The 26,071-nt window shown below is 48.0% G+C and overlaps 1 protein-coding gene across 1 annotated transcript in view; it reads left to right on the forward strand.

The window, feature by feature from the left end:
- Positions 1–1,892: 1,892 nt before the first annotated feature.
- rbfox3a (RNA binding fox-1 homolog 3a) overlaps positions 1,893–26,071 on the forward strand; it is a 1,900,245-nt gene continuing 1,876,066 nt past the window's right edge. Inside the window, exon 1 of the mRNA XM_072483360.1 lies at positions 1,893–2,040. The gene's annotated coding sequence lies outside the window, so the exon portion shown is untranslated. The remainder of the gene's footprint in view (positions 2,041–26,071) is intronic.

Genomic DNA, 26,071 nt, shown 5'->3' on the forward strand with positions numbered 1-26,071 from the left:
AAGAAAGTGCGGTCGCCAATTTACACACAGCAAGTTTCTACAAATTAGCTAAGTGATAATGACTTGATAATTTGTTTTGTTTTATGTGGTGTGGATTGAGAGATAAATATTGACCAGGACACCAGATTTGGCTTCCTTACTGCCCTTCCAAATATTGTCATGGACAGTTTCTGTCCAACTGAGAGGGCAGAAGGCACCACGGTTTAATGTCTCATTCCAAAGATAGCACTCCGACAGTGCAGCAATCCCATGGTACTGCATTGGAGGGTCAGCCTCGATTTTTGTGCTCAACAAGTCCTGGAGTGAACCCAGAACCTTTCTGAAATCTTGCTTTCAATTGGATTTAAAAAGTGGGTCAAGGAGGTGCATGCTAAAATGGATAAAAGTCAACTTTAGGGAAAGTATTGGGTGAAAACCTTAAATCCATTTAAGAAACAGTGAAAACTGGAAGGGGTGAGCTATACAGGGTGTACCTGATTGGATGAACTGATGCAGGATGAATGATATTTTTCATTGTAATTATCTTTTGGTCTTGCAATTTTAGTATTTTGCATAAACCAGGAAAAATATTTTGCAGGTACATTCCATTAGTTGGGGTAAGTTTATGATAAAGTGGATTTTGGGGCGGCATGGTGTCTCAGCGATTAGCACTGCTGCCTATGGCGCTGAGGACCCAGGTTCGATCCTGGCCCTGGGTCACTGTCCGTGTGGAATTTGCACATTCTCCCCGAGTCTGTGTGGGTTTCATCCCCACAATCCAAACATGTGCAGGTTGGTGATTGGCTACGCTAAATTCCTACTTAATTGGAAAAAAATAATTGGGTACTCTAAATGTATTTTTTAAAAAGTGGATTTCAGGTGGTTGGTGGAAGTAACATGCTAGAGGGAGGGATCAACTCCTTTTCTTACGTAGTGCCTTTCATGACTTCATAGAATCCCAAAGTGTTTTGTAGCCAATGAGATACTTTTCTGAAATGTAGGTGCTGGATGTCAGAAATGCATTTGCACATTACCAATGTGTCCCCAGAGCTGGATATTTCCCCCCTTCCTCAAGGTGTCTTTGTTCCCAAGACTAGGAATTACTTTCCTCCCAGTTTGATATGCCATTGCTTCCCAGAGCTCAAATCCTTCACTGTTTAGTTCTGAAATGCATTGTTCCTTTCTCACTATCATCATCAATACCCAATAATTCCACCTTTGGATTCCACATTTGAATTCAAGCATTCGACAATTATGAGAGTTAACCTTGAAACCACAGACATCTAAACTATCATAAGTGCCACATTAATTAGCAGTACAGTACAGCAAGAACAGTTTGATTTGTTCACCGTTTGCCAATGAAGAACTTCCTGATATCAATCTTAAATTGTCCTTGGGTATGCAAATCAATAAGCTTCGATGGACATAATCGCTGCTCAGTATTTTGGGGTTTCTTTCATGAATTGTGCAAAAGGACCTGTACAAGACCAAGTTGTGTCTCCCCTACAAAAGCAGTTTCTGCTCTTTGATCGCTCGCAGAATTTAAATAGTTGTTTGCCAAAAGTCACCACTGTACCATCACTAAAAGGTTTCTTCCGAAATAAGGAACGAAAGGAATATTTGAGAGGCTATATTTACACTTAATTAATAAAATCTTCAAGAGCAACACAGAAGTAACCCAAATAACATGGAGCTAAAGTACATTCATAAAGCCCAGGTGACTGAAGGAACAACAATTATTTTCTGTTAATATTTTCAGCTAGGCAATAAGAATAAATGAAATGAGGCAGAAGCCCGTTTGAGTCATGCTTGTGTCTTGACAACACTAATTTATCGCCTGGAAGGGTCAAGTTAATTAGGCAGTCACCTCAAGTCGTCGTCAGACAGCACCTGTCAGTTTGTGTGTTTGTGAGCATCAGTCGGAGCTGTCAGTGCTTGCGATGGTTGCTGAGGGGAGATGCTGACTGATCGAGCTCTGTGCAGCTGAAGGAAACTCTGACTGTCTCTGCCTCGGGATATTAGCAACCCAACCAGCAGTTTAACTCTGATCTGTACAGTTCTGTAAGTACAACATTTCATTGTCTTTTGAATGTGGCAAAGGGGCTATGTACGAAGACAGAAAGAGACAGAAGAGGTAGAGGGGCTGAGAATTGTGAAGAATAGAGAGGAAAGACACTGCAAAGAGATGGACTAGATTAAAAATATTGCACGGGAAGAAGAAAGCTTTCCCAAAAACAACCTTACAGGATTTGAAATTACTTTCTAGAGATCTATCAGATCCTTTAAAGCACAATAGCCTTCTTTTGGAATTTAAGCTTTATTATCTAGGATTCTATCAAGATTTGCTCTGAGCACTATGAAAATCCTACATGATTTTAGAATAGGTACCACATTTGGGAGACAGAAGAGATAATAGTGGTGGGAATCTGATGGAATGCAGAAGTGGATGAAGAAGGACAGAGACACAGAGAGAATGCAATGGAGTGATTATGGGCTTGGTCTTGGCTACTCATTTTCTTTTCTTTCTCAGACTGTTAGGGGTGGTTTGTAAAGCTTGTAAGTATCAGAGGACACACAGATCCAATCTGGCTCCTGCTCTGTCTCCGAGAGCCGGCACTAGCAGCCACAGGGGCTAAAGGAAGGATGATGAGACAGTCAAGCTGAGGTCAAATACTCCTTAACAGGATCAGTGGAAGAGCGGAAATTTATGGCTTTTACTTTTATCAGTTCACCTAGACGCACAACTCTGTATTTCCTCTGCACTGCAAGAGAGATTATGAAAATTAACTAAAATTCATGCCAAAGAGGACAGATGTATGTGATCTTCAAAAATAGTTCACTCAATACAAGGGTAAAGTTACATGTTAGCGTGAGTACTGAACCAGTAAATTTAAGTATTCTCCTGTTTTCATCCTTGTATGTCTGCTAATTTCATTAACATTGATAATTTACCTTTTAAATGCAACGTGAAAGGCACAATAAATGCAGCATTTGCAGTGTTAAATTGCATGCTGCTGTTAAGTGTTTCTTCTGTACTGATCATCAGTTGTATCATTTAACATTTTGTAAGGTTATAGAACTGAATCATTTGTATTCTTTCATGCAGGCTTTTCATTACAAATAACTGCACATTTTCTGATGTTACTGAACATGGCTTAATTGCCTTTGCCTGCTGTGCATTAAGGCAGCTTTTAAACACTTAGCACAAAGGGAACTGTTAATGCACAACTCTGCATTTGCCAGAAGTTGAAACCTCAGTGGAAAATGTTCTCATTCCCTCTGCCCCCTCGTCTTCCATCCTATTCTTGTTGTGTAGTGTGTAATCATTTAGAGGGGAAATCTTGCGATATCTGAAAGTTTAGAATGGATGAAAGTAATTGTTTATAATGATATTTTATACATTCAGGTACATTTGGAGTCACATAAAAACAAATATATATTATATATATATGCACTAAGCGTAACATAAATAAATTTGGGCTTCAACATAAGTTCCACATATGAATACATTGTTACCAGATTTCTATATTTGGCAAGGAATTGTCTCTGCTAATAAATGGTTGCATTTGCACAATATTATGTTTATAGTTGGTAGGGTGTGTGCTATGTATCTGGAATTTATTTCGGTATTATCATAGTGAAAACTTCAAAGGTGAATGACTGTCCTAGATAGGGAAGAGAGTGTCAGCTGGAAACAATGTTTTCTTTCTTTTTACCTTTTGGAATGGTTGGAAAGTGGAATAAATATAACCAACATTATAAACCTAGCCATGTGTACTACAGTCGGAACAGAATGGATGTTAAGAAAAATAATCATCACAAGCGTAGCACCAGCAGGGAATTGTAAATTCTAGCCAACAGGCTTGTTCGAAGGTAGAGAGAAAACAGATACACACACACACACAAAACCAGCTTAGTTAAAAAATTCCAGCTAGCCAGGGGAAGACTGACTTATCCACAAGCTGTTTGATGTGGGATTGTGCGTGGGCTGAATTGGCCCATGGAGAGACTGATATCTAAAGAAATTGTGTTGGAATCTTTTTTTTTCTGCTGCTGAGCCCCAGGAGGCAGCTCTGACAGAAACGACAGTACAGCAGAAGATCTCTTTAACATGCATCTGTGGCTGGTGGAGCTGCTGGATTCTGTGCTAATTATCTTGAGTTTGAACAGTTTCTAGTAGTAATGATTAGAGTCAGGAATCAAAAGCTGATAACAGATAATAATGTCGTATTTCAAACCGTGTTAACAGGCAGTGGCAGCAGAAGCAGCTCAGATGTGTAATGTGAGAGAGATTTGCAATGATTAAAAAAAGGGGGACGTATGCTGAAATGATTATTGTGCAGAGGAAAGAGAAATAAATAAGGACGGGAAAGGGTGAGAAGATGAGGGAGGAACTGGGTCGAAAATTGAGAAAGAGAATGAGATGGAGCCAGATGTTCTCTTTATACTTCAGACATAAATTAGCATTTCTTGTGTATCTGGCCATGTTCAAATGTTGCAGAATTACTTGCTTAGACCAAATTCAGATTAAGCTGTCTCGTGACATTAACATTGAGTTGGGTCACAAAACAGAAGATTTCAAACATACCATTATAAATACTCAGTGCAAATCTGACTTTTTTTTGTCAGGAGGAAGACCTGAGTGAGTGCAGCATGTTCATGAATGAATACAGCCCATCGCATGACCTGACTCTGGGCAGTCAAACATGTAACAAGTAAAAGATCCCGTTTACTTTGCAACGTCTTGACCTGATATGAATTGAACGGGATCTCACTTCGGCATCAAGAGTGTAAACATACTTAGAACGACTGAAGTGACCTGCAGAAAATTCCCATAGGTTCTCATAAGAAAACAGAGTTTGACTTGGGATATAGAGTAGGTCACGATACCCTCATCAGTGTATGGGTGTATGAAACCGTGTGGGTAAGAATGAGTCACAAACTGACTACTCTCAGGTGTTAGATCAGATAATTGCTTGACTGGGAGCCAGGGTAAGTCAGGAAGCACAGGAATAATAGGTGAATGAGACTTGAACCAGGTTAGGACACTGATACTAGAGTTTTAGATGATGTCAAGTTTACGGAGTTTCAAATATGGGAGACCAACCAGGAATGAAAGTACAGAATACTTTTTGAAATACTAAAAGGTCTGGATTTTCTTATTATTTACTATTTCCCTTAATTCTGATCTGTTCAAACCAATACTTTATCAGGGGTTTCTGCTTCGAGTGCAGTCAGCAGTCTTGGTGCAAATTGTGCTCAAAATTGCACTAACTCGGTGAATCGTTTTCATTCGCTCAGGTTTCTGCTTCAGCACAGCGAAACAACATTATGACACCTCTCCAATCTAAGGAAATGCTTTTTGACAAGCCTTTAAAACACCCTTTCTATCTCCAGTTCTACTTTCCCCATACAAAGTTCTGATTTTCCAGCATAAAATATGATCGCGTTGCCAACTATTTCTATTCACCAAACGTGTACATGTTTCCCAAATATCAACTTTTTAAAACTTCTTTCACAAGATGTGGGTGTCAATGGCTAGAACAGCAATTATTGCCGATCCTTAATTGCCCTTGAAACGGTGGTGGTGATTCCCCCCCCCCCCCCCCGTCTTAAACCACTGGAGCCCATGTGGTGTAGGAACAGCCACAGTGATGTTTGGAAGGCTCTTTACCCAGCAACAGTAAGGGAATGGCGATATAATTCCAAGTCAGGATGGTGTGTAGCCTGGAGGGGTACTTGCAGGTGGCAAGTATTATGCATCTCTTGCTCTTGTCCTTTTTGGTAGTAGAGATAACGGGCGGGATTCTCCCAGCCCTGGGCTGGGCTGGAGAATCCCCACGACCGGGCCACGCTGCCCCGCGCCGGCACACGATTCTCGGCTCTGCAGAGAATCGGTGCCATTGGCGCCGGCGTGGTTGGCGCGGCGCTGGCCGCGGGCCACTCTACGTGGCTCCCCCGCGATTCTCCAGCGCAGATGGGCCGAGCAGCCAAGGAAATAAAAACCGAGTCCTGCCACCGCCGTTCTAACCTGCTCTGAGCCGGCGGGACCTTGACGTTGAAGGGTCAGGTGGTGGCCTGTGAGGGGGTCCGACCCCAGGGGGGCCTCCAATGTGGCCTGGCCTGCGATCGGAGCCCAGCCTCTCTAGCTGGGGGCCTCTTTTCCTACGGTCCGGCCCCTGTAGTCCTGCGCCATGTTGCGTCGGGGTCGGCGTGTTGAAGGAGGCCACTGTGCATGCGCGCGTTGGCACCAGCAGCACTGCGCATGTGCGGATCTCACGGTGCACAGTTCGCGCCAGGATCGGCAGCCTCTGCGCATGCGGGGATCCCGCGGCGCACAGTTCGCGCCGGGATTGGCAGCTGGAGTGGTGCAAACCGCTCCAGTGCTGTGCTGGCCCCCTGTAGGGGCCAAAATTAGTCTTGGCAGCGGCCCGTTCACACCATCGTAAAACGCGACGGAGTTTATGATGGCGTTGGCACTCTGCCACAGGATTAGAGAATCCCACCCCATGGGCGAAATTCTCCTACCCGCCCCGCCACATTTCTGCGCCGACCGGCCGGCGGGAGTCTCCGTAACACCGGCCGGTCAATGGGGTTTCCCATTGTGGGGCACCCCCACGCCGTCGGGAAACCCCCCGGTGCCGGCAGAACGGAGACTCCCGCCGGCGGAGAATGACGCCCCATATGTTTGGAAGGTGCTGTAAAAGGACCTTGGTGAGTTTCTGCAGTGCATCTTGTAGATTGTACACACTGCTGCCACTATACATCAGTGGTGGAGGGAGTGAATGTTGAAGTTGGTGAATGGGGTGCCAATCAAATGGACTGTTTTGTCCTGGATGGTATTGAGCTTCTTGAGTTTAAGCTGCACTCATTCAGGCAAGTGGAGAGCATTCCAACACACTCCGGAATTGTGCCTTGTAGATGCTGGACAGACTTTGGGGAGTGAGGAATTGAGTTACTCACCACAGGATTCCAACCTCTGAACTGTTTTTCTAGTCATAGTATTTATATGGCTGGTCCAATTCAGTTTCTGGTCAATGGTAACCCCACTAGGATGTTGATCGTGGGGGATTCAGTGATGGCAATGGCATAAGATGTAAAGGGGAGATGGTTTAATTTTCTTCTGTTGGGAGATGGTCATTACCTGGCACTTGTGTGGCACAACGTTACTTGCCACTTATCAGTTCAAACGTGAATGTTGTCCAGGTCTTTTTACATATGGACATAGAGTGCTTCATGATTTGAGGAGCCGCGAATGGTGCTCAACATTGTGCAATCATCAGCGAACACCCCCACCTTTAACCTTATGACAGACGGAATGTCATTGATGAAGCAGCTGAAGATGGGCCTAGTACACTACCCTGAGGAACTCCTGCAGTGGTGTCCTGGGACTGAGATGATTGACCTCAATAACAACAAACATCCTCCCTTGTGCAAGTTATGACATTTTCCATTGACTCCAGTTTTGCTAGGGCTGGTTTATGCCACACTCAGTCATCGTTGCCTTGATGTCAAGAGCAGTGGCTCTCACCTCAACTGTTCAATTCAGCTCTTTTGTCCACGTTTGAACCAAGGCTGTGATGAGGTCAGGAACTGAGGGGCCCTGCTGGAACCAAAATTGAACATCAGCTAGCAGGTTATTTCTGAGTAAGTGCCATTTGATAGCACTGTAAATAAATTTTCTGCCACTTTGCTGATGATTGAGAGTAGGCTGATGGGGCAGTAATTGGCCGGGTTGGATTTGTCTGGAGTTTTATTTATAGCACATACCTGGGAAATTTTCTATACTGTCGGGTCATTGCTAGTATTGCAGCTGTAATAGGAACAGCTTGGCGAGGGGCATAGCTAATTCTGGAGCACTAATCGCCAGTACTATTGTCAGCATGTTGTCAGGATCCATAGTCTTTGCGGCATCCAGTGCTTTCAGCTGTTTCTTGATATCACGTGAATTGGCTGAAGACTGACATATGTCATACTGGGAACCTCAGGGAAAGTCTGAGATGAATCTTCCACTTTGCCCTTCTGGCTGAAGATGGGTGCAAATGCTTCACCTTCTCTTTTGTACTGATTTTCTGGGCTCCCCCATCATTGAGGATGGGAATATTTATGGAGCCTCCTCCTCCAGTTCATTGTTTAATTGTCCACCACCAATCACAACTGCATGTGGCAGGACTCCAGAGCTTAGATTTGACCTCCTGGTTGTGGGATCACTTAGCTTTGTCCATCACTTGCTGCCTACGCTCATTCGCATGCAAGTCATCCTGTGCTGTAGCTTCACCAGGTCGACACCTCATTTTTAGGTATTTACGATGTTGTTCCTGGCTCCCACACTCTTCATTGAACTGTTAGCTGATTGAACTGAAAAGCTGATAGCTGTTCTCAAAATATAAATGGGCTGGTTAGTTTTATTTCACAAAGAAGTGAGTATTTAATACGGTGGAAACTATTCTGCAAAAGCATCAGATGAAACAAAATTTTGATTCTGTTTGAGCAACTCTTTGACTCTGTGAAGCAATTCAACGATCTGAGCAGATAAAGTGATGAGAACAGTTCCATTCTAATTAAAACTGTGAAGAACCAGAATGTTCGGGTCCCTTTGATCTTTGGACTCCAACTGAGCAAAGCAGATTCTCAGAGCCTATGGGTACCAAAGCTTCACTGGCGTGTTGAATGCTCATGCAATATAACTTTAGGCTTCTACTTCATCTCAACGAATTTCATTATTTATTTCCAATTTGCAGGACAGTTGCAGCAAACATATTATTTATTACTGACATACAAACAAGAGTGACTGGGTGATGCAATGGGCTAGCACATCACTCATGTATTTTTTTAGATTTCAATTTGAATGCAGCCCAGCCAAATAGAATAAAAATCTCATCTCTCTGTCAATGGTTAAGAGGATTACATGAAATCTGTTTCGTCAATCACAATCCATTTGCCAATGGCATATGTTTACAGCAAAAAAAAACTATCAGCAATTTCCCAATAGATGCTGGATTTCATGGTATCGCAAACAGTGAGGGAAAAAGGGGGACATTGCATAAAATACATAGCCACATTCATGTCACAGACAGATTTACAACAAATATACTGCAGCGTAGATGTATCCATCTAGGGGCTGGTTGAGCACAGTGGGCTAAACAGCTGGCTTATAATGCTAGAACCATGCCAGCAGCGTGGGTTCAATTCCCGTACCAGCCTCCCTGAACAGGTGCCGGAATGTGGTGACCAGGGCCTTTTCACAGTAACTTCATTGAAACCTACTTGTGACAATAAGTGATTATTATTAGAATCCATAGAATCCCTACAGTGCAGAAGAAGGCCATTCAACTCCTCGAGTTTGCACCGACCCTCCGAAAGAGCACCGTACCTAGACCCAGTCCTCCACCCTATCACCGTAACCCCGTGCATTGGTCATGGCCAATCCACCTAACCTGCACATCTTTGGATTGTAGGAGAAAACCCATGCAGGCAGGGGGGTGAACATGCAAACGCCACTCAGTCACCCAAGGCTGGAATCGAACCCGGGCCCCTGGCGCTGTGAGACAGCTGTGCTAGCGACTGTGCCATCGTGCCAGATGCGTGTGAAGATTGTTATGGGCCAGGGATTAGAGAACTCCAAAGTGTATCATGGAGTTCACCTGACCCACAACTTTTAATAGATTGTGGTATGGGGAGCACAAGGCCCACTCTACAGGTGTGGTACAGCAGAAATGGAAAAGTATTTTTTAAAGCAAAACAATGTTTATTCTATGAACTCAAGTTAACCTTTTTAAAACATACAGTGAAAATCTTAGCAGGCATTAATTCAAATACAGCCCCCAAAGAATACAATACTAAGTAATGCGTACGCTGTCCTTTTAACATCCAGAAGACTTACAAAAAACATTTCCTTTAACAGAAGCACATCACGTTAAAGTCACTACTAAGAGCAGTTATTAGTTTTAAATCACCAAAGGATCGATTTACAGTCTTTAGAATACCGAGAGAGATTCATACACCTTCTGGCTGTGACTGCAGCTATCCAGCTCTGAAAACGAAACTAACACACACCCTGCAGCAAACAGCCTAAAACAAAAGTAATAAGCTGACAGACAGTCCAGCTCCACCAACTCTCTGACATCACTGGAGTAATAAACACCCATTTCTTAAAGGTACTCTCACATGACAAGGGGCGGGATTCTCCCCTACCCGGCGGGGCGGGGGTTCCCAGCGCCAAGGAGTGGCGTGCACCACTCCGGCGTCGGGCTGCCCCAAAGGTGCGGAATCCTCCGCACCTTCAGGGGCTAGGCTGGCCCCGGAGTGGTTTGTGCTGCGCCGGCCGGCGGGGAAGGGGCTTGAAGCCACGCCAACCGGTGCCGAAGGGCCTCCGCCGGCCGGCGCAAGTTAGCACATGTGCGGGAGCGCCAGCGTGTGCTGGCATCATCCCAGCGCATGCGCAGAGGGCTTCGTCTCTGCACCGGCCAAGGCGGACCGGTACAGCCGCCGGTGCGGAAGAATTGAGTGCCCCCACGGCACAGGCCCACCCGCGGATCGGTGGATCCCGATCGCGATCCAGGCCACCGTGGGGGCACCTCCCGGGGACAGACCCCCCCGCGCCCCCCCCGAGGACCCCGGAGGCCGCCCCGCAGCCAGGTCCCGCCAGCAAATACCTGGTGTAACATACGCCGGCGGGACTGGCCGTAAATGGGCGGCCACTCGGCCCATCGCGGGCCGTTAAATTGCCGGGGGGGGGGGGGGTCCGCTGCCAGCGGCCGCCGACTGCCGCGGTGCAATTCCCGCCCCTGCCAAATCTCCTGCGCCGGAGAATTCGGCAGCCGGCGGGGGCGGGATTCACGCCGCCCCCCGGCAATTCTCCGACCTGGCGGGGGGTCGGAAAATCACACCCAGCATGTAGAGTTGAGGAAAAATAACAGAAAACCCAAATTTTTGTATGGTCTAACTGGAATGGAGAAACAGGAATGTGGATATTTTAAAAAAGATTGCAGATGCAGAAAAGCCATAAAAAAATGAAATGGCCCTCTGGGTGTTATATATAGGGTTATTTAACAAATAAGGAGATAATTGTGAATCTGTATAACATTGATTCAAACACAATTTGAGTACTGTGTGCGATTTTCAAAATCACATCGAGAAATGATTGTTGAACTACGGAAAAGTGCAACAAAGATTTATTAGGGTAATAAAAGCAAGAGAACATAAAGTTATGCCAAGTGTCTTGAAAAACTAGAGCTTTATTTGATGGAGCAGAGAAGATTAAAGGTTATTATAATATAGAATGTATTGATAAAGCGTGGTTATCCAAGATACCAATTACAATATTTTTTTCTGTGCACTCATTGCCAGCAAAGCCAGTATTTATTGTCCATCCCTAATTGCTCTTGAGAAGGTTGTGGTGATCTTCAGGATGAGGGATGTTGATGCACTCCCAGTGCTATTGGATAGGGAGTTCCAGAATTTTGACGCGGTGACAATAAAGGAACGTTGATATAGTTCCAAGTCAGAATGATCTCTGCCTCGGAGTGCAACTTGTAGGTGGTGGTGTTACTGTGCACCTGCTGTCCTTGGCATTAGAGGTCATGGGTTTGGACGGTTCAGTCAAAGGAACTTTGGAAGTCTCTGCAGTGCATCTTGCAGGTGGTACACATGCTACTTCCACTGTGCATTGGCATTGGAGTAAGTAAATGTTTAAGATGGTGGATGGGGTGTCATTCAAGTAGGTTGCTTTTTACTTCTTGGGCAGGATTTCCCACCTGTTCTGCAGCGGCAAAGGCAACGAGAGGCAGAACCTTCTGGTCCTGACACTGTCAACGGGAATGGCCGGAAAATTTCAACCCTGGGGTGTTGTAGCTTCACTCATTCAGGCATTTTGAGACTATTCCATCATACTTCTGATTTGTGACTTGTTGATTTGTGTCTTGTTGACGATGGAAAGGCTTTGGGGAATCAAGAGGGAATCAGAAACCCACCATCTGACCTGCTTTTCATAGAATCATAGAATCACTGCAGTGCAGAAGGAGGCCATTCAGCCCATCGACCCACCACTGACCCACCGAAAGAGCACTTCACCGAGACCCATGCCCCCACCCTATCCACAGTAGCGCAGTAGTTAGCAATGTTGCTTCACAGCTCCAGGGTCCCAGATTCGATTCCGGCTTGGGTCACTGCCTGTGCGGAGTTTGCACGTTCTCCCTGTGTCTGCATGGGTTTCCTCCGGGGGCTCCGGTTTCCTCCCACAAGTCGCGAAAGACGTGCTTGTTACGTGAATTGGACATTCTGAATTCCTCTCTGTGCACCCAAACAGGCGCCGGAGTGTGGCGACAAGGGGATTTTCACAGTAACTTCATTGCAGTGTTAATGTAAGCCTACTTGTGACAATAGGCAAGATTATTATTCTATAATTATTATCCCCCTAACCCCACCTAACCTTTAGACACTAATTTAGAATGGCCAATCCACCTAACCTGCACATCTTTTGTCGTCAGAGTACTTATAGTAAGAAGTCTTACAACACCAGGTCAAAGTCCAACACGTTTGTTTGGAATCACTAGCTTTCGGAGCGCAGCTCCTTCATCAGATGAAGGACTTTAACCTGGTGTTGTAAGACTTCTTAATGTGCCCAGTCCACTCCAATGCCAGTATCTCCACATCAGGAGTACTTATAATAATAATAATCTTTACTACCATCACAATGCTTACATTAACACTACAATGATTATGTGGCTGAGCCAGTTACTGTTCTGGTCAACAATGACATCAGGATGTTGATTGTCATGCTGTTGAATGTCAAATGAGATGATTAGACTATCCCTTGTAGGAGGTGGTCGTTGCCTGATGCTCCTGTGCCACATATGTTACCTGCCACTTATCAATCCAAACTTAAATATTGTTCAGATCCTGTTGCATGAAAGCATGGACTGCTTCATTATCTGTGAAGTTGTGAGTGGAATTTAACACAGAGCAATCATCAGCAAACATCCCACTCTGACCTTATCATTGAGGGAAGGCCATTGATGGAGCAGTCAAAGACCAAGGTTGGACCAAGGATACATCCCTGAGAAACTCCTGGATTGATATCCTGGGACTGAGATGATTGGCTTTCAACAACCATAACCAACTTCCTTTGTGCTAGATACGGCTCCACCCTTGGCCACTTGCTGCATTCGTGTCAAGGGGAGTTACTCCACTTCACCTCTGGAATCCCACTTTTGTCCATGTTTGGTAAAGGCTATAACAGTACCTGAGTGTTCCTGACAGAATCCAAAATGAGTACCAACAAACAGGATGCTGGGTCATTGCGTGCTGTTTCACAGCATTGCTGATGACATCTTGTGGTGATGGAGCATATATTTGTGGGGCTATAATTGGCTAGATCGGATTTGTCCTGCTTACTTGAGCAATTTTCCACATTGTTGAGTCGATCCATATGTTGGAGCTGTCATGGAAAAGCTTGGCTAAGGATGAGGCTCGTTCTGAAACACAAGTCTTTAACACTACAGCCGGTATGTTTTCAGGGCCAATAGCCATTGCTGTATGCAATGTGTTCAGCTGTTGATTTCAAAAGCTCTGCGTCTGAATGGCAGAGGATTGACACCTGTGATGGCAGGAACCTCGGGAGCAGGCTAGAATGGATCATCCACTTGGCAATTTTGCCTGAAGGTATTTGCAAATTCTTCAGCCGTGTCTATTGCACTTATGTTCTTGGCTCCACCGTCATTGAGGATGGGAATGTTTGTGGAGCCTCTTCCTTCTGTTAGCTTTTTAATTGTCCTCCACCATTTATGACTGGATACAGCAGGATTGCAGAGATTGTGGGATCAGCTTTAGATCTATCTGCATCAGGTTACCTTTGCTCTTCAGCATGCCTGCAGTGCTGAGTTGCAATTTTCATAGAATTTAGAATTTACAGTGCAGAAAGAGGCCATTCGGCCCATCGTGTCTGCACCGGCTCTTTGAAAGAGCACCCTACCCAAGCCCACATCCACCCTATCCCCATAACCCAGTAACAGCACACAACACTAAGGCAATTTTGAACACTAAGGGCAATTCAGCATGGCCAATCCAACTAACCTGCACATCTTTGGACTGTGGGAGGAAACCGGAGCACCCGGAGGAATCCCAAGCACACACGGGGAGGACGTGCAGACCCCGCACAGACAGTGACCCAAGCCAGAATCGAACCTGGGACCCTGGAGCTGTGAAGCAATTGTGCTAACCACCATGCTACCGTGCTGCCCTGATGAGGTTTTAAGTAAGTTGTCACCTCATCACCTGGTGCTGCTCATGGCATCCTCTCCTACACTCCTCATTGAACCAGGATTGATTCCCTGGCTTGATGGTATTGGTCGAGTGAGTGATTTACTGGGCCATGATGAGGTTACACTTTGTGGTTGAATACAATTCTGCGCTGCTGATAGCCCACTGGGACTCTTGGATGCCCAGTTTTGAACTCCTAGATCTGTTTGGAATCCTGTCCTTTTAGCATAGTGGTAGTGCCACAAAGTACAATGGATGATACCCTCAGTGTAAGTTGGTCTGCACAAGGAAAATGTACTTGTCAATGCTAGCAATCCTGTCATGGGCAAATGCATCGGCAATAGGTAGATTAGTTAGGGCAAGATCAAGTAGGTTTTTCCTGCTTGTTGGCAATTATGTCCTTCAGGATTCAGACCAGCTTGGGTTGGGGTGCCATTGATCAACTCTTGGTAATGGGTATTAAATTCCTCCAACAAGAATACATTCTGTATCATTGCTAACGTGAGTGCTTCTTCCAAGTGATGTTCAAGATGGAGGAGTACTGACTCTTAGCTGAGGGAGGGATGTGGGTGGTAATCAGCAGGACGTTACCGTGACCATGTTTGACCTGATGCCATGAGACTTCATGGGATCTGGGGCGAAATTCTCCGGTATCGGCGCGATGTCTGCCGACTGGCGCCCAAAACGGCGCAAATCAGTCGGGCATCTCGCCGCCCCAAAGGTGCGGAATGCTCCGCATCTTGGGGGGCCGAGCCCCAACCTTAAGGGGCTAGGCCCGCGCCGGACTAATTTCCGCCCCGCCAGCTGGCGGAAAAGGCCTTTGGTGCCCCGCCAGCTGGCGCGGAAATGACATCTCCGGGCGGCGCATGTGCGGGAGCGTTGGCGGCCGCTGATGGCATTCCCGCGCATGCGCAGTGGAGGGAGTCTCTTCCGCCTTCGCCACGGTCTCCACCATGGCGGAAAATAGTGTCCCCACGGCACAGGCCCACCCGCGGATCGGTGGGCCCCGATCGCGGGCCAGGCCACCGTGGGGGCATCCCCCGGGGCCAGATTGCCCCACGCCCCAGGACCTCGGAGCCCGCCCGCGCCGCCTTGTCCCGCCGGTAAGGTTGGTGGTTTAATCTACACCGGCGGGACAGGCATTTTAGCATCGGGACTTCAGCCCATCCGGGCCGGAGAATCGCGGGGGGGGGGGGGGGGGGGGCGCCAACCGGCGCGACACGATTCCCGCCCATGCCAAATATCAGATGCCGGAGAATTCGGCAACCGGCGGGGGTGGGATTCACGCCAGCCCCCGGCGATTCTCCGACCCGGCCGGGGGGGTCGGAGAATCTCGCCCCAAGAGTCAATATTAAGGGCTCCCAGGGCAAATGCATCTTGACTGTGTACTACTTTGCCACCCCCACCTCTGGTGGGCTTGTCCTGCCAGTGGGTCAGTACATGTCAAAGGATGGTGAAAAAGGAGTCAGAGATGTTGGCTGAAAGGTTTGGTACTGTGAATGTTACTCTGTTAGGCTGTTGCCTGATCCACCTGTGAGACAATTTTCTCAATTTTGGTCCAAGGCCCCAGAGTTAGTGATCTGGGGCGGGATTCTCTGCAATCGGCGCGATGTCCGCCGACCGGCGCCAAAAACGGCGCGAATCAGTCTGGCATCGCGCCGCCCCAAAGGTGCGGAATTCTCCGCATCTTGAGGGGCCGAGCCCTCACCTTGAGGGGCTAGTCCCGCGCCGGACTGATTTCCACCCCGCCAGCTGGCGGGAAAGGTCTTTGGTGCCCTGCCAGCTGGCGCGGAAATGACTTTGCCGGGCGGCGCATGCGCGGGAGCGTCAGCGGCCGCTCTCGGCATCCCCGCGCATTGTAGCCACATAAAATGGCTGCTTCCCGATTAAATTGATCAAACCCCGATCCAAAATGGCGAACGGCAGAGGCTGTTGGGAAAATCAGCCAACAGGACTCAAACGGAAGGCTGCAGGTAAAACAGTGTATTCGCCTCTGGGGGAAGCCAGACTGATCAAATCATGCAGCCATTAACATCACAACAATCCAGACATCCACAGTTAAATCGGCTATCCCCGGGAATTATTGCAACATATTAGCAATTGAATGCCGGGCCAGACCTGTCGGCGCCTGCAGTGGCCGAAACAAAGACAGGTGAACAACCACCCCCCGATCGAGGAACCGCCCCATTATTGGAGCATATCGAACCCAGTGATTGGGAACAAGTCCAATCACTTGGGACTCAGGGTCAAGGGCCGCCCCGAGAAGCGGGAAGTCCCTGGGCCCTATAAAGTGAGGGGCCAAGTTCAGATCTCTCTCTCTCTCCCTTCTTCTCCTGCTCGCGACCTTCGCAAGAACATCAACCAGAAACTGTAAGTTTGACTCCAGCGATCGCTACCCGATAAAGACTCCTAGCCATCGACCCGTATCAGCCTTTTGAATCCCGCGGGCCAGATCCGATTCGATAAGCCATTCGTTTCCCTGACCTGGTGGGCCCTTCCTAAAGTTAAGTATTGGCCAGTAGTGGTAGGTTTCGATATAGATAGTAGGATTATTGTGTAAGCATTAATTGTTGTATATAATAAATGACCGTTGATTTCAATCTTACTAAGCGGTGTGCTGACTTATTAATCATAACTCGAGCTTGAACCACGTGGCGGTATCAGAAAGATACCTGGCGACTCGTGAGCAAAGGTGACATAATCAGAGGTAATAAACTAATGCTAAAAAGAGCAACAGCATGCGCAGTGGAGTGGGTCTCTTCCGCCTCCGCCGTAGTCGAGACCATGGCGAAGAGGGAAGGAAAAGAGTGCCCCCACAGCACAGGCCCGCCCGCGGATCGGTGGTCCCCGATCACGGGCCAGGCCACCGTGGGGGCACCCCCCGGAGCCAGATCGCCCCGTGCCCCCCCCCCCAGGACCCCGGAGCCCGCCCACGCCGCCTTGTCCCGCCGGTAAGATAGGTGGTTTGATTCTCGCCGGCGGGACAGGCATTCCAGCAGCGGGACTTCGGCCCATCGCGGCTGGAGAATCGCCGGGGGGGGGGGGGGGCCGCCTACCGCGCTGCACGATTCCCACCCCTGCCGAATATCCGGTGCCGGAGAATTCAGCAACCGGCGGGGGCGGGATTCACTCCAGCCCCCGGCGATTCTCCGACCCGGCCGGGGGGGTCGGAGAATTTCGCCCGAGGACTTTGCAGGGTTCATTGGGCCCTGTCATGTCTTTGTCATGTCCAGTGCCTAGGTCGATGGTGGGTAGCCCATCTGGTTTTATTCTTATTAAATTATTCCACAGCAGTTTGATACAACTGAGTAGCTTGCAACACCATTTGAGGAAGCAGTGAGGAGTCAACCACATTGCTATGGACTTGGAGTCACCTATAGGCCAAGCCAGGTAAGGTTTCTCCCCTATAACACAATGGTGAATCAGATGGGTTTAAAAGGAAATCAATTAAGAGGAATATTTAGGGACATGGGGAAAGGGAAATTGGTGTCAAATAAATGACGCCATCATGTGTGTCATGATGGAGTCGATGTTTTCTTTTATTTTGGGATTTTTATCTTGCATAACTTTGCATACATCTGTACAGTTACTCAGACAGACTGCAATGTTGGGTGGTACCCTTCCATCAGAGAGAACGACAAAGCCAGCAGTGAAACAATGCTTTCCTAGCACTGGAAATAGAAATATCATGCTGCTGTAGAAAGTACGCTTTCCATCTGTGAAACCTCAGGCAGATGATTTGGATGCAGAAGAAGCCACTTGAATTTCCGTCTGACTGATGATGACTTGGAGGAATTATTGCTGATACGAGTGAATAAAAGTGAATTGTGTTAATTTACTTCGCGCTGACAAACGCATACCTTGGCAAGGGGCTGGATTCGCCGTTTCAGGGACTATGTCCCCACGCTGTCATGAAAACGGTGGCCTTTCACTCCAGAAAACCTGGCGTCAAAAGGCCACATATTCCACAGTCCTGCAGGGGGCTAACAGCGAGCCGGTGTGATGCTCGCAGCTCCAACTGCAGATACGGCCCCTCACACTTCCGGGTCAGAGGCTGCGCATGCGCACGGCGGCGGCCTCCAGCGGCTGCGCAGTGCTCCATGGCAACTCAGACTGCGGAGCTAGACCGTGGAAATAGTGTCCCAGATCGGCCGCGCACTCGACCCAGACCACCCGCTCAAAGCACGGTCCCGTGTGAGGCCTCCCCTGCCCTCCGATCGGCCCGCCCCCGACCATGGCGGCCGCGGACTGAATCCGCAGCTGCCGCGCGAGTATCCTGAACGGCAGGACCAGATTAGATCCACGCCATTGGGACTTCGGCCGGTCAGGGACGGAGAATAGCAGGGTGGGCCTCTGGCAATGGCCGCAGGTGGGGGATGCTTCATTGGAGAATCGAGGAACCGGCGCCAGCCCCGATTCCATGCGTGGAACTGGATTCTCCACCCCAGCGCTGGACCCGATTTTGGTGTCGGGGTGCGGAGAATCCAGCCCAAGATATCAACAGAAACACAGGGCAGGATTTTCCGGCCGTTCCCGTCAGTGGGATCTCCCGGTCACAGCAGCGGCGAGCCCGAGGGCGCAAACGACAGGAAGCCCCAATTTACCCATTGACCCGGTGGGACCGGAAGATCCCGCTGCCAGCCAGTAGCAGGCCGGCTGCCTCCGCCACTGTGAAACATGCTGTGGGGATTGGAGGGGTTAGAAAATCCTGATCACTATGTAAAAAAATGAACAGACTATCTTGAAAGTCTGTTGACTGTGTGTTGAGATTATACAGCGCACCAGCAAAACAGATACAACACAGTTCAACCAGGGATAATCATTTACAGTTCCTTTGAATTAGTTCTTTAGTTCTTTGTCATTGTCATTACATAAATTCTAACCTTTTGTTCGAATGTGCAAACCTGGATGGTAACGGCACACCAACCCAAGGAAAACTGGAAAAAAATTTCACCTCCACTTGGAAGACACTTTTCATAATTTGGCTTGGATTTTGCATGAAGAATAACGGTAAGGCTATTTGTGTGCATCAGTAGAACATGCAGATTATCTTTGACATGGCGAGTGTGGTCTGGTCTGAGTTATTAATTTTGCTGCAAGGGTTAGTATGAGGTAAATGTGCCAAATTCTTCACATTCTATGTTAGAAAAATGGAGACACCTTCTGGTGAACAATCAAAGCTGTGCATGTACAGAGACGATTTGCTTTGAGTATATCGGACCACGATGTAATATTATCCAGTCTATTCTGCCCTCTGTTATTTGTAAGTGTTCAATCAGCTGCTATAAAAACCTCCCCAGGTTACGATGTTTTGATAGTTTAGTTATATTTTCCAATTATTTTTATATACTAGTGGTATATATATTCTAAGCCAAGATATGCGTGAATCTTTAGTCAAAGGACTGAAAAATAAAGTGAAACTAGGTTGCTTCTGTGTCCTGCTCTTTTAGAATTTCCAATCATTTTCCAGTGGGTAGTGGGTAAATATTTGGCCCTTTCTGCATCAAGGAGGCATGTCAGCTTTCGCTGAGTTGGCTGGATGGCTGGTTAGTGATACGGAGCAAGGCTAACAACGTGGGTTCAATCCCTGTACCGGCTGAGGTTATTGATGAAGGCCCCACCTTCTCAACCTTGCCCCTCGCCTGAGGTGTGGTGGTCCTCAGGTTAAATAACCACCAGTCAGCTCTTCCTCTCAAAAGGGAAAGCAACGTATGGCCATCTGGGACTGAGGTGGCTTACTTGTCTTAAGTTTATGTATCCGAAAGAAATAGCTCAAATTATTTAAAGACACACTTGCTGGTAATTTCGGCAGGAATTCTCCTAATCATTCACTGTAGTTTCAGCAGGCAATCATCGGAAACTCCAGAGAAATAGCAGCTTATGGCAGTTCTCAAGTTTTCTGCTGCTCGGTCCTTGAAGTGAAGTTGGATGATGGAGAAACTGCCTTTAAGAAAAACATGTCGAAAATGATTTTGTCACAAAGGCTATCACAGTCAAATGGCATTGTGAACCTTTGTTACTGAAGCTCTCACACTGAGAAGGGGTTTGTGAGTAAACAAACAATTGATCCAAACTAGTTATCAACAATAATTACAAAGTTCATTGGTACAATGGAGAATTTTCCTTCTGATTACCCAATTGCATGTTAGGATTTTCGTGAAAGATTGGCATAAGCCCCCAAAAAATAACACAACTGCCTGTTTACCTGTTTTCTCCACTTTTCCACTCCTCTCTCTCGGGAGATGACGGGAACCTCTGCAGAAATGACTGCTCCCATCTGTTGCATTTTATCCCATCAAATAATTCAGATATGTTCTGCACTTGGGTAAATATACATTCCACGTTGTACAATTCAGCTTTCTCCTTCATAATAAAACTTTATGTTCTGGTACAAGACAGCTGACACCACATTTTGCAGCAATGGCGATGCAATAAATCTGGAGAACAAAACACTATAATCTAAATGAGCAGAGCATTATTCTGTCTCTACCCAAGATAAACTTACGCTCAGAATACCTTAGGGTGGAAGCAATATTCTAATAGCTAATTCTTCTGATCTGTAACCAAGGTTTACCTGAAACCAACATCTGCAAATGTAAACATATTACACACCAGATCGAATTGGTAAAGTCCGTGCTTCAGTTATTGCAATATTAAAAATTAATTTTATGTGTGAACTACTTAACTGAACAGTTATTTCCCATTTTTGAACAGAAGCAAAATTGTCGGGCACACAAACAGAGGAGGTTAATCCCCCTACACATAAAAAATGAATTTCAACATGACTAAAATAATAGCATATTTCAGGCAGGTTCTGGATTTCACCCACACATTCAACTTCTGACAAGGTTGCTTTGGTTTATTTCTAAGTCTAATAATCCTTAACATTATTTGATGAAAGGCGCATCTTTGAATCTGCTATTGTTTCTTATTTCCCACCCTTGTTGGCAGCCTGTTATCTCTACGACCCGGGTCAGCAAACATCTGCATTGCATCAATAAATGCAAATGTGATTTGTGTCTCTCCAGGTCTCTTCATCCTTCACCCTTTCGCCTGAGCTCAGTGCAAACTTAGCTGCAGAAATAGTGGACAGAAAACTGGCGGTAATAGACCAGCACATTATACAACATTATAACAGAACCAAGATACTGCAGATGCTGGAAATCTGAAAGAAAAATGCTGGAAAAACGCTGCTGGTCGGGAATATCTGTGGGGGGCGTTAATGTTTCGAGCTTCTTTAGAGCTGAAGAGAAGGAGAAGCGTGATGAATTTTATACTGTTTAAGAGGGGGTGGAGCAGGTGGAGGAAAATAGTAGGCCAGCGATAGGTAGAATGATCTTGCCTGAGAGTCTTTTCTACTGTAAGCAATGGGAAATGAAAATTAGGATGGGTATAGTTGGTTGCTGGGTGTAGAACCTTTATTAGAATACAATTCTGATGGGAGTCGGTGAAGCTGGTGAGGCAATGGAGTCGGGGAGTGGGGGGGAGGGTGATTTCTGTATGTTGTTTTACCTCCCTATGGGTCTGACATGTCAACATTGAGCACCCAGTGTTTTGCTTTTCATTTTAAACCTGTATTCGCCTCGTGTAATAACCCTTATGAGGCCCACAGGGCCACCTCAACTGATCCCCCATGGGGCTTGTGGAATAGGAGTTCCCCGCGAGTGGGCGGAGGCCCGTCCACCGGCGGCTCATAAATCCACCTTATAGAAGCCGGCCCCAACCGGGACTAGTGTGAATGGTGGCCCCAATTGGGACCTTTGGACTGTAACCTGCGCTGCGGCCTTTACTTTGTGTTGGTTTATTAAATTCAGTTTACCTTACCTTCTCGTGTCTCCTCAGTTTTTATACCTAGTTTCTCTGTTTCCACCTGCACCACCACTGGCTCCAAAACGCACCCCCCACCCCATCACCATTTTCTTGCTTTTACTTTTGTGCATAGCTCTCAATGTCTTCATGATTTTTCCACTCTTTTGTTTCTGTACTGACTTTATATTGGCTGGCTGAAACTCATCCTAACCATCTGCTTTTGAGCAGGCTGCAGGTCATTATAAACCTAATAACCTGCTGTCTATGATTCCACATGAGAGGCAGGATTCTCCCCTACCCAGCGGGGCGGGGGGTCCCGGCGTGATGGAGTGGCGGGAACCACTCCGGCGTCGGGCCGCCCCAAAGGTGCGGAAGTCTCCGCACCGTTAGGGCCCAAGCCCTCACCTTGAGGGGCTAGGCCCGCGCTGGAGTGGTTTCTGCTCCACCGGATGGCGTGGAAGGCCTTTGGCGCCATGCCAGACAGGGCCGAAAGGACTTCACCGGCCTGCGTAAGTCCACGCATGCGCGGGAGCGTCAGCGGCTGCTGACATCATCCCTGCGCATGCGCAGGGGAGGGGGGTCTCTTCCGCCTCCGCCATGGTGAAGACCATGGCGATGGCGGAAGAACAAGAGTGCCCCCACGGCACAGGCCCGCCCGCGGACCGGTGGGCCCTGATCGCGGGCCAGGCCACCGTGGGGGCACCCCCCGGGACCAGATAGCCCCGCGCACCCCCCCCCCCCCCCCCCCAGGATCTCCGGCCCGGATGTGCCAAAGTCCCGCTGCTAGAATGCCTATCCTGCCGGCACAGAATAAACCACCTACCTTACCAGCGGGACAAGGCGGCGCGGGCGGGCTCCGGGGTCCTGGGGCGTTCTGACCCTGGGGGGGGTGCCTAGCCCCTTAAGGTTGGGGCTCGGCCCCCAAAGATGTGGAGGATTCCGCACCTTTGGGGCGGCGAGATGCCCGACTGATTTGCGCCGTTTTGGGCGCCGGTCGGCGGACATCGCACCGATACCGGAGAATTACAGCCCATGTGTAGGACAGATCAGGGGCGCGATTCTCTGACCCCCCGCCGGGTCGGAGAATTGCCGGGGGCTGGCGTGAATCCCGCCCCCGCCATGTCCCGAATCCTCCGCCACCAGAGAATCGGCGGGGGCGGGAATCGCACCGCGCCGGTCGGCGGGAATCGCGCCGGTCGGCGGGAATCGCGCCGGTCGGCGGGCCCACCCCCGGCGATTCTCCAGCCCGCGATGGGCCGAAGTCCCGCCGCTGTCAACCCTCTCCCGCCGGCGTGGATTAAACCTCCTTGTGAACGGCGGGACAAGGCTGCGGGCGGGCTCCGGGGTCCCGGGGGGGGGGGCGCGAGGCGATCTGGCCCCGGGGGGTGCCCACACGGTGGCCTGGCCCGCTATCGGGGCCCACCGATCCGCGGGCAGGCCTGTGCTGGGGGGGGCATTCTTTTTCTTCCGCCTTCACCATGGTCTTCACTATGGCGGAGGCGGAAGAGACCCCCTCCCCTGCACATGCGCGGGTTGCCGTGAGTGGCCGCTGACGCTCCCGCGCATGCGTCACCCGGCAAAGTCCTTTCGGCCCCGGCTGACGTGGCGCCAAAGGCCTTTCCCGCCCGCCGGCGGAGCGGAAGCCACTCCGGTGTGGGCCTAGCCCCTCAAGGTGAGGGCTTGGCCCCTAAAGGTGCGGAGAATTCCGCACCTTTGGGACGGCCCGACGCTGGAGTGGTTCCCGCCACTCCATTACGCCGTAACCCCCCGCCCCACCGTGTAGGGGAGAATCCCGCCCCAGATACGGATGGCAGATTTCCTTCTCTCAAGAGCATGAGTGAACCATATGAGTTTTTATAACAATTGATGATGGGTGTTCTGTTATTGTGGGTTAATCTCAGGACATGTTGGATGTTTACACTCGAAAATATATTGTCGGAGGCAATGGTTTTTGAAAAAATCACTTACCGAATGTGGGCACCTCTGGTTTGGACAACATTTATTGCCCATTTCTAATTGCCCTTGAGGAGGTGGTGGTGTGCTGCCTTCTTGAACTGCTGCAGTCCCTGCAGCATGTTACGGAGGGATGTCCAGGATTTTGATGCAGCGTCAGTAAAGAAATGACGATATATTTCCCAGATAGGATGGTGAATGACTTGGAGGGGATCTTCCAGGTGGTGGTTTCCCATGTGTCTGCGTACCTTGTCCTTTTTATGGTGGCAGTCGGGATTTGAGAGGTGCTGCCGAAGAAACCTTGGTGAGTTGCTGCAGTGCATCTTGTTGATAGCACACACTTCTGCCACTGTGCATTGATGGTGGAGGGAGTGGATGATTGTGGATGGAGTGTCAATCAAGTGGGCTGCTTTGTCGTGGATGGTGTCGAGCTTCAGATGAATTGCCTGGACCTGCATTCATCCAGTCAAGCACCGAGTATTCCATTTGCATTCCTGACTTGTAACTTGTAGATGGTGGACAGACTTTGTGGAGTCAGGAGGTGAGTTACTCCCGCAGGATTCCTAGCCTTTGACTTGCTCTTGTAGCCAAAGTATTTATATGGCTAATCCAATTCATTTTTTTGGTCAATGGTAACCCACAGGATATTGGTAGTCGGGGATTCAGTGATCGTCATACCAACGAATGCCAAAGGGCAATGGTTAATTCTCTCTTGTTGGAGATGGCCATTGCCTGGCACTTGTGTGGTGCAAATGTTACTTACCAATTGTCAGCACATTCCTGGGTACTGTCCAGGTCTTGCTGCATTTGGACATGGACTGCTTTAGTCTCTGAGGAGTCATGAATGGTGCTAAACATTGTGCAGTCATCAGTGAACATCCCCATTTCTGACCTTAGGATGGGAGGAAGGATATTAATGAAACAGCTGACGATGGTTGGGCCTAGGACACTACTCTGAAGAACTCCTGCAGTGATGTCCTGGAGCTGAGATGATTGACCCCCAACACCCACAACCATGTTCCTTTGTGCCAGATATGACTCCAGCCAGCAGAGGGTTTCCCCCCTGATTCCCATTGATTCCAGTTTTGCTAGGGCTTCTTGATGCCACATGCAGTCAAATGCTACCTAGATGTCAAGGATAATCATTCTTACCTCACCTCTGGAATTTAATTCTTTTGTCCATATTTGAACTAAGGCTGTAATGAGGTCAAGAGCTGAGTGACCCTGGAAGGACCCAAAACTGAGCGTCAGTGAGCAGTTTATTGCTGAGGAAGTGTCACTTAATAGCAGTGTTGATGACCCCTTTCATCACTTTGCTGATGATTGAGAGTAGATTTATGGGGCAGTAATTGGCTGGGTTGGATTTGTTCTGCTAGTTGTGCACAGGACATACGAGGGTAACTTTTCACTTTGCTGGGTAGATGCCAGTGCTGCATCTATATTGTAACAGCTTGGCCGGGGGCGCAGCAGATTCCGGGGCACAAGTCTTGAATACAATTTTGGGAATATTGTCAGGGGGTCTATAGATTTTGCAGTATCCCGTGCCTGCAGCAATTTTGTGATATCACGTGGAGTGAACCAAATTGACCAAAGACTGACATCTATGATGCTGGGGACTTCTGGAGGAAGCCATGATGGATTATCCACTTGGCACTACTGGCTGAAGATTGTTATAAATTCTTCAGCCATATCTTTTGCACAGATGTGCTGGGCTCCTCCATCATTGAGGATGCGATATTTGTGGATCCTCCTCCTCCAGTGAGCTATTTATTGTACACCAGTTCTGTTTAAAAACATTTACTTACATGCTAACCATTTACAAAAGTTAAATAAGATCAAGACATAGTTGGAGCTATTCCCTGAGACGCTTCACACTCATCTACACTCAGCGAATGACTTCACTGAGACATAGCTCCTTATGCATATGCTCAGTATCTATCCTTACATTTAACCCTTTACTCAACATCTGCTCCTTACTCTTTATCCTACACTATTATACATACATTCTCCTACAACTCCTCCTCACAGTCTCTTGCGCCAATGGCATCAATTTCTGATTGTGTCTTGGGCT

This window comes from Scyliorhinus torazame, chromosome 18 (genome assembly GCF_047496885.1).
Source record: "Scyliorhinus torazame isolate Kashiwa2021f chromosome 18, sScyTor2.1, whole genome shotgun sequence".
Taxonomy (NCBI): Eukaryota; Metazoa; Chordata; class Chondrichthyes; order Carcharhiniformes; family Scyliorhinidae; genus Scyliorhinus; species Scyliorhinus torazame.